This window comes from Hypanus sabinus, unplaced genomic scaffold, assembly GCF_030144855.1.
Source record: "Hypanus sabinus isolate sHypSab1 unplaced genomic scaffold, sHypSab1.hap1 scaffold_262, whole genome shotgun sequence".
Taxonomy (NCBI): domain Eukaryota; kingdom Metazoa; phylum Chordata; class Chondrichthyes; order Myliobatiformes; family Dasyatidae; genus Hypanus; species Hypanus sabinus.
The window spans coordinates 280,370-292,072 of record NW_026780749.1 but is presented as its reverse complement, the minus strand read 5'-3'; the positions used below and the strand labels follow the sequence as shown (position 1 = coordinate 292,072).

At 44.5% G+C, this 11,703-nt stretch overlaps 1 non-coding gene across 1 annotated transcript; it reads left to right on the top strand.

Annotated features, from left to right (window-relative positions):
• The first annotated feature begins 11,335 nt into the window (after positions 1-11,335).
• trnae-cuc (transfer RNA glutamic acid (anticodon CUC)) lies at positions 11,336-11,407 on the top strand. Its single transcript has one exon. It is a non-coding gene; the product is annotated as a tRNA-Glu (tRNA).
• Positions 11,408-11,703: the final 296 nt, after the last annotated feature.

The window sequence follows — 11,703 nt, the reverse complement described above, 5'->3', positions numbered from 1 at the left end:
GCGTTGTCCTGTGTTGTAATGTTCCATGACTCTAATGCCTTCACAAACTCTTCAACTACCTCTTTCTGAACCCTGGGGTGTACATAATCTAACCTGCCTCCAGGCGTTCCAGCTTCCAAAGCACATTTTCTCATTAGTAATGGCATCTATACTCACTTCTGTCCACGATACTCTTGAATTATTGTCTTCTTTTTGAAAAAGGTGATGATAAGTCAGATTAAGAGGTGTAGTGGGCAGGGGAGGAAGAATAACAAAGCGGTACTCCATCGGTGAAACTGGGGGATGGGGAGGGGTTTTAATTAAAAAAAAATTCTGCTGAGGATATGTTTTTCTTAACGAAATCAGATTGAGCACTGCATGCCGGCATGTGTAAAACTAACACAAAATACACAGCACTGAACTTAAATGAGAGCACAATCCAGAAACATGAAGAAATGGTCACTATGGAAGATCAAGTGAACCAATCCTGTCCGTGCACAAGGACATCCCAGCGATCTGAGCACACAATTTCCTAGCAAACTGAGAAATGAGTGTGCTTCGCGACCGTTGTGCCTCAAGTTATACCAGCTTGAGCTGAGAAACAAGTAAAATAAAATAATAATTATTATAGGTTAATAAACCCTTTATAGACAGTCGATCGTCCCTTCATCATCAAAGGTAAATGAATTAATTAAACAGTAGACCTGTATTCTAAAGATATAAGCATGAACTTTAGTCAGGATCAGTGCAGAGCAAAATTATGAAAGTTGCAATAGAGCTGGTAGTGTATGAACCAGATCAGCCAGGTACAATACAACTGAGAGATGGATATTTAAACATAAACCAAAGGACGTGGGAGCAGAGTTAGGATATCGAGTCTGCTCCGCCATTTCATCATGGCTGATCCAATTATCCTCCCAGACCCAATCGCCGGCTTTCTCCCTGTATCCCTTCATGTCCTGTCTATCAAGAATATATCAGTCTCCGTCTTAAATAAGCACAGAGTCCTGGCCTCTACATCTGCCTGAAGCAACGAATTCCACAGATTCACCACACTCTGGCTGATCTCATCAGCTTTGCAAATGGACGACCCTCTATTCAGAAAATATTCCTCTGGTCCTAGACTCTCCCACCATAAGACACATTCGGACATCATCCAACCCATCGGGGACATTCGGTAGATTTAAATTCTTTCACCCATCACATTCTCTTCATATGACAAGATATTCAGTTCTGGAATCATTTCCATAGACCTCTGTTAAACTCGCTCACGTGTTAGCCCATCCTTTCTAAGATCAGCTGCCCAAAACAGCAGACACTCTCGAACTGAGCTGTCGTGCTTTTTCAGTTCACCGCTGGTATGTACAGACCACGTGAGGTCCTCGGTGATGTGGATGGCAGGAATTTAAAACTGTTCACCGTCTCAACCCCAGATCCGTTGATGTCAATAGGGGTTACCACGTCTCCATTCCTCCTGTAATCCACAACCAGCTCCTTTGATTTGCGACATTGACGGAGTAGCTTTTTTTACTTGACCACACTGTGTCAGATAGATAACTTTTTCCCTGTAGGCCACTTCGTTATTTTTTTGAGATTAGTGCAATCAATGTAGTATCGTCGGCAAATGTAATTAACAGATTGGAGCTGTGGATTGCGATACAGTAATGGGTATACAGGGACTAAGGGAGGGGACTCAGTACATGTCCCTGAGGTGTTCCTGAGTTGAAAGTCAGAAGTGCGGAGGTGAGGGAGCCCACTCTTGCAACCTGCTGGCGATCTGAGAGACAGAGTCAAGGACGAGATCTCTGATCTTCCTGTCGAGCCTGGAGGCAATTATGGTGTTGAATACTGAACTGTAGTCCAAAAACAGCATTCTCACATAAGCATCCTTCTTCTCCAGATGTGTAAGGCGTCGGTGGTGTATTAGGCATATCATAAGTGGTCCTGCGCCCTCCTTTCGAAAAAGGGTTTCATACACGACTGAAATAGGCCCGGGTCTGTCACCAAGTAATCTCCACGCCCCGCTGTGTCCCCACAACCTCGTGTCATTCCGCATACCCATTCCATTGTCCCACTCTCTGTCCACTGCCCCGTGTCAGGGTCCAAATTAATCACACCACCCGCTCCCGACCAACTGCCCTGTGTCAGTTCCCAAAGTAATTAACCTTGTCAGTGGAATTATGATGATATTAGGCTGAAACATCAAAGTATCAGTCGGGAACGGAGATGTCCTGGGAATTGCACAAGTGAAATGTGAAGTTATTTTAGGCTGCACTTAAATGGGGTTCTGAAAAGGTTTACCCCATTCAGACAGGGGAAGGTCGGTAGGGTGAAGGAACCATGGTTGACAAGAGATGTGAAATATCTGGACAAGAGGAAGAAAGAAGCTTTTGGAAGCTGACAGGATTTGAAAGCAAGGATCAGACATGACTGTAGATTTACAAAGTAGCCGGGAATAAACTGAAGAATGGAATTATGATAACTAGAACCATCTACAAAAAGTCTGCAGTAAATTTAAGGAAAACAACAAGCCATTCTTGATGTATGTGAAGAAATGGATAACTGGAGTGAGTGTAGGACCTGTTGGGGATAGAAGATGAAACAAGCCCCTGAGTTCAGGGGAAGAAAGGCAGGTCCTGAATGGAGTCTTCAGTACAGTATTCACCAGTCAGAGGGACGTTTGTGAGGAGAGCGTTAAACGGGTGATGTGCGACAACATATCGAAGTGAAGAGCGAGGATGTGCTGGAACTTTTGATAAAAACATTAGGATAGGTAAGTCCTCGTGTGGTCAGGGAAATCCCTGGGTGACTGCTGGAAGCGGTGAGTCCTATTTCAGTGACGGGCAAATTATTGGAGAACATTCTTAGACACAGGATTTAGGATAATTTGGAGAAGCATTACCTGATTTGGGAGAATCAGTATGGCTTTGTGAGGGGTAGATCGTCTCTCACGGGCCTGGTTCATTTCTGTGAGGATGAGGCGGTCAGTCTTCGGTTAAACATGGCAGGAACTTTCAGAACGTTAGAAGACTTGGTATCCTGGTAAAATAGGCTTGTGGATTCCGGACAGACGCCTATGAAGGCAGAGAATAGTTGTGGATGGAAGGTTTTCCCTTTGGATGCTGGTCCCTGTGGTGTCCTGCAGAAATTTGTTCTGAGACCCCCGGATTTCTGTGCTTTAATAATGATGTGAATAAGGAAGTGGAACGGTGAATTATTGTATTTTCAATGCTGTGGAAGTTTGAGGAATTATGGATAGAATAGAAGATAATCAGAGTTTACAACAGGACAGTGACAGGACGCAGAGCAGTGCTGAGAAGCTACAGATGGTTGTCAACCCAGAAAAGTAAGAAAAGATTCACTTTGGAAGGATGAATTTGAAGTCAGAGAGGTGATACTTTCTCGAGTCAACCGATGGGCTCATGTTAGTACGAGTTCCACAATGGAAATAGAGTCATGAGACTTTCTCCAATAAGCCGAGTGCCGCTTATCGGAACGAGTACCGCAATCGGCACGGAGCGGTGCACTGCAGGAGCAGAAAGAAGTGTGATTGACAGGTGAGCTTGAACACATCCGCTGTTCTGCACATAATCATAGTGACGCTCGCAAGACAAAATTCCTGACAGTAAATCATGAGAAAAAAGATACAACTTCGTGGCAAATAATAGAACAGCCTGACGACATGCAGATAGTTCACAGGTTTCACTTGCTATTTTTGTTCAAAGAGAGAATGGATGGAGAAATAATGGTAAAATTGTGGCAGGTTTGAGAAGATGTTTAAAGTTAAATAGACTGCATCATAGATCACGGGTATGTATTGGTCAAGTACTTCACTGGCAGAGGTCAAGTTCATGCCAAACGGCCCTTGTGTGCGCTGGAAAACATTGTTCTTCAAACGTCCCACAGCCCTCGCTAATTTCCCGAAAACAAGTTCCCTTTTTAATCACAGAACTCTGGAATATCGCTGTGGTTCTTTTAAATTGTGTCGTGGAATGCATGTGCAGTATATTTTATTGTAACACGTGTCCGCTCTCACTGTGATTTCCAACACTCAACCCGCCCGGAATGACTGGAACGAACGAAAGAAAAGTGTTAACGGATATTCCACTTTAATAAAGAAGCGTTCTCCATTTCAACAGCCAGAACAAACTCCTTCCCTCAATTTCAGAAGCAAATGTGCTCCGTTGAATACTGCAAAATAAATCGTCTTCATTACGAACGCCTCCATAAACACTGATACAAAAATGTCCTGTTTAAATAGCTGAGGTCAGTTGTCATGGAATTTAAATTGGGAAATTCACGTTATAATTTGTTTTAAAGTAAGTAGATTGCAATCTCCCCTGAGGAGTCAAATACATGGCACGGTGACAGAGTGAGTAAAAATAGTTTAACATAGGTGTTTGTGCATTTGGTTGTCACTAATGCCCCTGACGTGATCGCCACGCTAATTGCCTCAGTGGAATTGCTCTCTCCTCAATAAAAGTCTGCTAAACCGATCACCAGTCCATCTGAGCAGCTGAAACGCTCCGTACAACTGAACGCTGCTTCTGACGGAATATGGGATATCCGGCGATTTACTTCATCGCGGCCGTTTTCTATCCCACACTTGTAGCGGTTGGTGTCCCCGGTAAGATGCCGGAGCTGGTTACTTTATGTATGGTGCCGTCGTTACTCTGCTGCGGTATCCGCACTGTTACTGAAAACAGATGATACCATCGGCTGAAACGTGTTTCCGGAATGGAGGATTCAGGCATCCGATTGTTTTATTTTGATTATCCGTACTTTGATTGCAGTGTTTTCTTTCTTTTGTCAATTAGGTTGGTGCCGATATTGTCGTTGTTTCACAATTTCACCTCGCTGAGCTTCCTGAAGTGAAACTGGTCTCTGCTTTACCAGGGACGAGACTCTATCTGTGCAGACACTTCGATCTTATAACAACGTGGCAACTTATTTAAATGAAACGTAGGACTGTGCCTCTGTAAGTTAGTAAATGAGCACTCGTGCTTCATATCTCATTGACTCCACTTTGTCACGGTTACAAAGTTTCCCTTCAGCTATTTCACCTCTAATAATGGAAATAGTGTTGTTTGCAGGAACGATCGACTGCTCAGCGGTACGTGAGTCGTGGAACTCGGATGCCTCGCTCTAAACTGTGGGAAGGTCGCCATTCCACTGACAATCACATCCGTCATTGTCCTCCAGCCGGAGTGTAGTGACCGAGACCGAACACACTGGATTCCCGCTGTCCACTTCCAAACAGACCATACCCTGCATTGCATCGGAAGAAAAGGGGCATTCACGGAGATGCTGCTAACAATATTTCTATTTAAATTCCAATTATCTTGTAGTTAATTTAACAGCGACTGTGATCCCCTCTCGGGGAAAATGCATCTCCCGTTACCTGGTTGGAATGGCCACAGGGGATCTGATTGTGATTATCGATGTTACTTTAGTGGAACAGACCAACATTATCTACATTTGATCTACTTATATTTCTTTTTTTTTTCAATTTCCATGTAGTTAATTTAACGGCGATTGTGTTCCTATCTCGGGGAAAATGCGGACTCTCCAAATGCATCACCCGTTACCTGGTTGGAATGGCAACAGCGGATCTGATGGTGGTTATCGTTGCTGCTTTAGTGGAACAGACCAACTTTATCCACATTTATTCCAGATCCCTGCTCATCACTCCTGTATGCGCTCTGACACTTGTATTTGTGACCGCAACGACTGACTGTTCTGTTTGGTTGACGGTCAGTTTTACCTTCGATCGCTTCATCGCAATATGTTGTCGAAAGCTGCGGGTGAGATATTGCACTGAGAGAACAGCAACGGCGGTTATCGTGACCGTGGTTATAGTGAGCTGCGGGAGATGTATCCCGATTTACTTTGCCTTTGAACCTTACGTCATCATTGACAACACGCCGTGGAGATGCACCGGCACATATGAATACGCTACTTCACCCGTGTGGAGAGGATACGCAATACTGGACTGTATTTTAACACCATTGCTACCCATCGGCTTAATCCTGGTGTTTAACGGGTTAACCGTAAGGCATATCGTTGTGGCAAATAGAGTCCGCAGAAAGCTTCGGTACAGCAGCGACAATCAGAAAGATGCCGAGGTGGAAAAACGCAGAAAATCGATGATTTTGTTGTTTTCTATTTCAGCAAATTTCATATTGTTTTGGATGCCCAATGTAGCCCATTCCCTGAAATGGCAATTGGAAAACTATTTCTACGAGAACAGATATTTGAGTTCCCCAGTATACATTCTACAACAATTTGGGTTCATGTTGCAAATGCTCAGCATGTGCACCAATACTTGTATCTATACACTGACACAGAGGAAATTCAGAGAAGATTTGAGGAACGGAATGAAGTATGTGTTTACATTAAATGGACATCTGTGCAGATAACGCACGTGTATAATGACAATTCAGAGGAGTTTTCAAATAAAGCCGTTTTACAATGAAATAGTTTGCCAAATATGTCATTAATTCAATCATATTCCGGAAATTGCAGAATTGGCGGAAGATTGATTACTTGATACTGTTCTGAAAGGTAGCAATGCAAACGTTCAATGCTGCTGGCGTTAGTGTTACATTGGTTCAAGTCATCACAGACACTCGATTGTCACAAGGACAGGGATGGCTTCAGGACTTTCCTGGTTTAAGATATTTCAAAATGGACAGGGTCCGGTAACAGGTTCAGGTATGGCATAACTTCTCAGTTGTGTCCAGGATGGATTCATGCTATTATAAGAAGAAAGGCGGACTCGCAAACAGTCGATACCGGATCTACTCTTAGAAAAGCAAACCGGGCCGGTGACAGATCTCTCTGCGGGTCAGCATTTCAAAACGATAGGGAGAAGTCCCCGACATTTACTCTGCACAGGGGTAGGGCCAGGGAGCCTGGAATTGGCGGTCTGCAATGTATTGTGTTACCTGGCAGGAACTTGGGAACGTACATTGGGAAATGATGTACTCATGGAAATGCGCAACAGATATGTGGACATTGTTTAGGGAGCACTGACATCGGGTAGAGTATAGGGTTCTCTCGTTGACGCAGGTAAAGCATGATAACGTGAAGTAACCCTGGGTGACAAGAAAATTGCAACAACTCGTCAAGAGGAAGAAAGAACGAAACTTACAGATTAGGAAGAAAGGATCAGCAAGGGTTATGGCGAGTCAGAATGTAAATAGGAAATAATTTAACAAGGATGGACTTCGAGGATTTAGAAAGGGACTTGAGAAGGCCTTGGCGAGTAGCACTGTGAAGCACAGGAAGAGGCTGGAGTGAATGTGGGCAGATCAGTGGAAAACTCGTCTCGGGAGTCCAAGGAGGCAGTGAAGCTCCTCACTGAATACATTGATCAATGTGAACACAGCGAAAAAAGGCAGATATGCTCGAACATGCCGACGCTGAGAATGAGCATGCGCTGGAAACTTGGAAAATATTATGATAGATGATTCCCCGATGCCGGAATGGATATAGTCCAGGTGATTTCGGAAGGCGATCTCGGATATTGCTGTGCTTTTGGACAGGATATTAGAGTCTTCGCTGGCCACGGAAGTAGAACTAGGTGATTGGAGGGTGGAAAATGTTATTCATTTGTTGACGAAAAATAACAGGGATACTTCTTGGAATTATAGACCGGGGAGTCTTACATCAGTAGTGGGTAAACTAATGGAGAGGATTATTGAAGAGGGAATTTATGCGTATTTGGAGAAACGTAGTCTGGCTACGGAGAGAAAGCATGGCATGCTGTCGTTAATGGGCCAGATTGAATTATTTGAAAACGTGAAAATAAATCTAACAGTTGAATCAGAGCAGTCGATGTGGGACCTTTCATTTTGGTCAGGTGTCTGATAAGTTCCCGATAGTGGACTCATTCTGAAAGTGAGGAGACATGGGATCGAGGAAACCTGGCTGCATTGATTCAGAATTGGCTTCCTAACAGTAGGCAGATGATATAGTAGACAGAGTAAATTCTGGCTGGACGACAAAGGACATCCGTGTTTCGCATGAAGAGTTGAAATTCTGGCATACTTTGCAACACTATTGCGAGTCTGATGGAGCCCGACAACTTGAAACCAGCATTTCAAAGTGATCAGCAGCAGCTTTCAGTGCTTATTAAAAGATCCAGCCTTCGAAAATCCCAATCCCAGTACACACTAATTTATCGTAATGCCAATTTACCTCTGAAACGTGGTTTTATTGCATCGAGTGTAGATACGCTCATATTTCGATCTTTATAACCCTGAATCCACATGGCCGGTGTGGAATCCGTGTCTCCATCTGAAATCATTAATAAACGAAACATACAAAACTACACAAACTAAAAACGCAGCGAAGGCAAAGCAAATACCTGAACTCACTCTTGTCTTCCTTCAAAACCATCGCAGACTGTCGGAGAATACAGAATTTTCAAAGCTTCCATCTCCTCATGCTGTAACCATCCATTAACTCAATCTCCATGCTTCAGTGTGTGCAAGGACAGAGGGATCGAACAGTATTACCGACTTTCTAGATTGGTCGATGCTGTGAGACACTAAGGTTCTAACCCAGGCATACAGTCAGGCTGCCACAGGGAACCACTGCACAGAAACTGGGTCTTCAGTAAGTTCGGGCCTTGATGAAATATTTAAACTGTCTACTCTCATCGACCTCACCCGGACCGTAGCCATCCATATCCCTCTCATCCGTGTATTTCTCCAATCATCTCTTAAACTTTGACATCGGAATCTCAATTACCACTTGCGTTGGCAGCACTGTCCACATTCTGTCGACCCTCTGAGTGAAGAAGATGCGCCTCATGATCCCCTTAAACATTTCACATTTCACCCTTCACCCATGATCTCCAGTTGCATTCTCGCCCAACATCAGTAGAGAAAGCCCGCTTGCGTTTACACTCTCTATACGCCTCATAATGTTGTATATCTCTAGCAAATCTCCCCTCAGTCTTCTACCCGCTCGGGAATAAAGTGCTGACATATGTAAGCTTTCCTTTTTAATTCAAAACATTCAGTTCCGGCAATAGTCGTGTAATATTTTTCTTAATTTTTTCAATTTTATTTGCATCTTTCCTGCAGGTAGTTGAGCTCAACAGCTCACAATATTCCAATTCGGGCCCCAACAAAGCCGTAAACCGTAACAACGTAACTTCCGAACTCCTGTACTCCATCCTTTGGTCCGGGAAGGCCAATGTGCGAAAAGCTTTACCATGTCTACCTTCGCCGCAACTTTCATTGAATTATGGACCTGTATTCCCAGATTCGTTTGTTCTATCGTCCTCCTCAGTGCCCTATTTCTCATTGTGTCGGACCAGCCAGGGTCCAGGACTGTGCGTGTTAAGTCCGATCTGACAATTTTCAACCCGTTTTTCCAGCTGGTCCAGATCCCGCTTTATGCTCCGGTACTCTTCCCCTGCTGTCCACTACACCTGTAATGCTGTTATCATCGGCAAATTTGCTGATCCATTTAACGACATTATTATCCAGATAGGGATATGGATGACAAGGAACAAGGGGCACAGCAACGATCCCTGGGATACTCCACTCATTACAGGTCCTCAGTCAGAGAGACAATCATCTATTACCACACTCTAGCTTCCCCAACGTATCCAATGGCGAATCCAATTTACTTCCTCATTGTGAAAGCCAAACGACTGAACCATCCCGAGCATCCTCCCGTACGGAACCTTGCAGATTTCTTGCCGAAGATCCTGTAAACGGCATCCACAGCTTTGCCTTCAACACCATTCCAGATTACTACTTGTAAAGCTCTGTGAGATTGGTTAGACATGATCTACTACGCACTGGTCCATATTGTCTATCGCTAATGTTCCTGTTCCTGATCGGGAGCTGGTGAAAGATTTTCGATGGGGAGAAAGATCGGAGTCGGGTGTTTTGTGCCGGTAGAAAGCGGGAGGGGGATAGACGGGAGAGAGATGAGGTGCTAGGTGATGCATTTTGTAGGCTCCAGTAAGAGCGGGATGTCTACATTATTGATAAGGCTTTAGGAATGTTGAGATTTGTTTATAAATCCAAAGATCCACGATGGTACTGGCGATACACGCGACGTATTACTGACAGATCGCAAAATGTCTCGATGTATTTCTGCCGAACCACTGTGGCCGCAATATGAAGCTCCTAATTTCCCTTTAAGAAACGTACATTTGAACTGTATAAATTAATCGGCAGTTTAACGAGCTGCTGAAAGACCAGGTGGACTTGACTCTCAGGAATGCAGGTGCGGCACCTTTCAGCGATCAGCGAAGGTCGGACATTACCATTGCAGGGAAAGGGGTCGGTTCGGAAGACTTCAAGCCAGACTAAATCGACGGGCGATGAAGAATCCCCTGCCCGGCATCTTCTTAGCCAAAGGCCAATGACTTGAAAACAGCGCAACATTGCGGTTTCGGAGAGAGATGAGGGGCTGCTGTCCTCTCTGTTTCATGGAGACATGGCTCAGTTCGGTGGATCAGCCGGAAGGATTCTCGATCCACCGTTCGGAGATAAGAGGGTATTGTGGTGCTGGGGGTGGGGGCGGTGGAAGAGCGGTGTTGTTTCATGATTAACTCTACATGCTCTCCATATATAGCGGTCTTGCCGCACTCTTGTTCTCCCAATCACAACACCCAATGATTGAGTTCTGTCGGTGCTGCTTACCGAGAGGTTCTCCTCATTGATCCGGACGGCACTTCACATCCCGCCAGAGCAGATGTTAAGCAAGCATACCATGTACTGAGTGCCGCGACCAGCAAAGAAGGAACTGCCTACCCTGAGGTCTTTCAAATCATTGCGGAGGTTTCTATCAGGCTTGTTTAAAGAAATCTCGGCTTATTTGTCACCAGCACATCATCCTCAGTACCAGGGGCTCCCGCACACTCAACCACGGTTAGAGCACGATCAAAAAGCCCAGCATTCCATCCCCAGACCATATTTCGTGCATTCTGAACGTCTGGGTTTCTTTCTTCTACCTCCACCCAGGCGGAGGGTAAGGAACAAGACACCAGATGTATCGGCAACAATGCCACGGGAATCGGAGGGCAGAGTACTGAATTGCTTCGAGGCGACAGACAGAAACAAAAACGAACCAGGGCTCATAAGAGAATCTGAATGTTACCATCTTTATAAAGACACTGGAGAACGAGTGTTTCCCACTGATTCATTCAGAGTCCAGAGTGTTTCTTAAACTGAAGCATTGGGTGAGCACGCGGTCTGCAAAGTGCTGAGCAGTAGATTCGTGACAATATTTATCATGTTTATTCATTATTATTCATCTTTAGGTTTTGTTTCATATTTTGCTGGTTTTGTAGTAGTCTACTGTTGTAGTCAGAACTTTACCAGTCTCCCTGGTGGTCTAGTGGTTAGGATTCGGCGCTCTCACCGCCGCGGCCCGGGTTCGATTCCTGGTCAGGGAATTAAGATATTGCCTGTTTATTTAATGTGCTTATTTTAAATTATTTTGTGTATTCATTGCTTCCACAAGAACCCGATTCCTGTCTATGCTTACCTGCATCCGCCTGATTCAGCACCATAAAACCACAAAATATACGAGCAGAACATGGCATTGAGAAAAATATCGCAGGTGCAGTCTCAATAAAGATGGAAATAACTGTGCGAGGTCTTACAGACAATAACTTGCAATCGATACAATGTAGGTTTGATCTTCTTCACTCCTCACTGCAACTCAATCCACTCAGAGACGCTGTCTCTC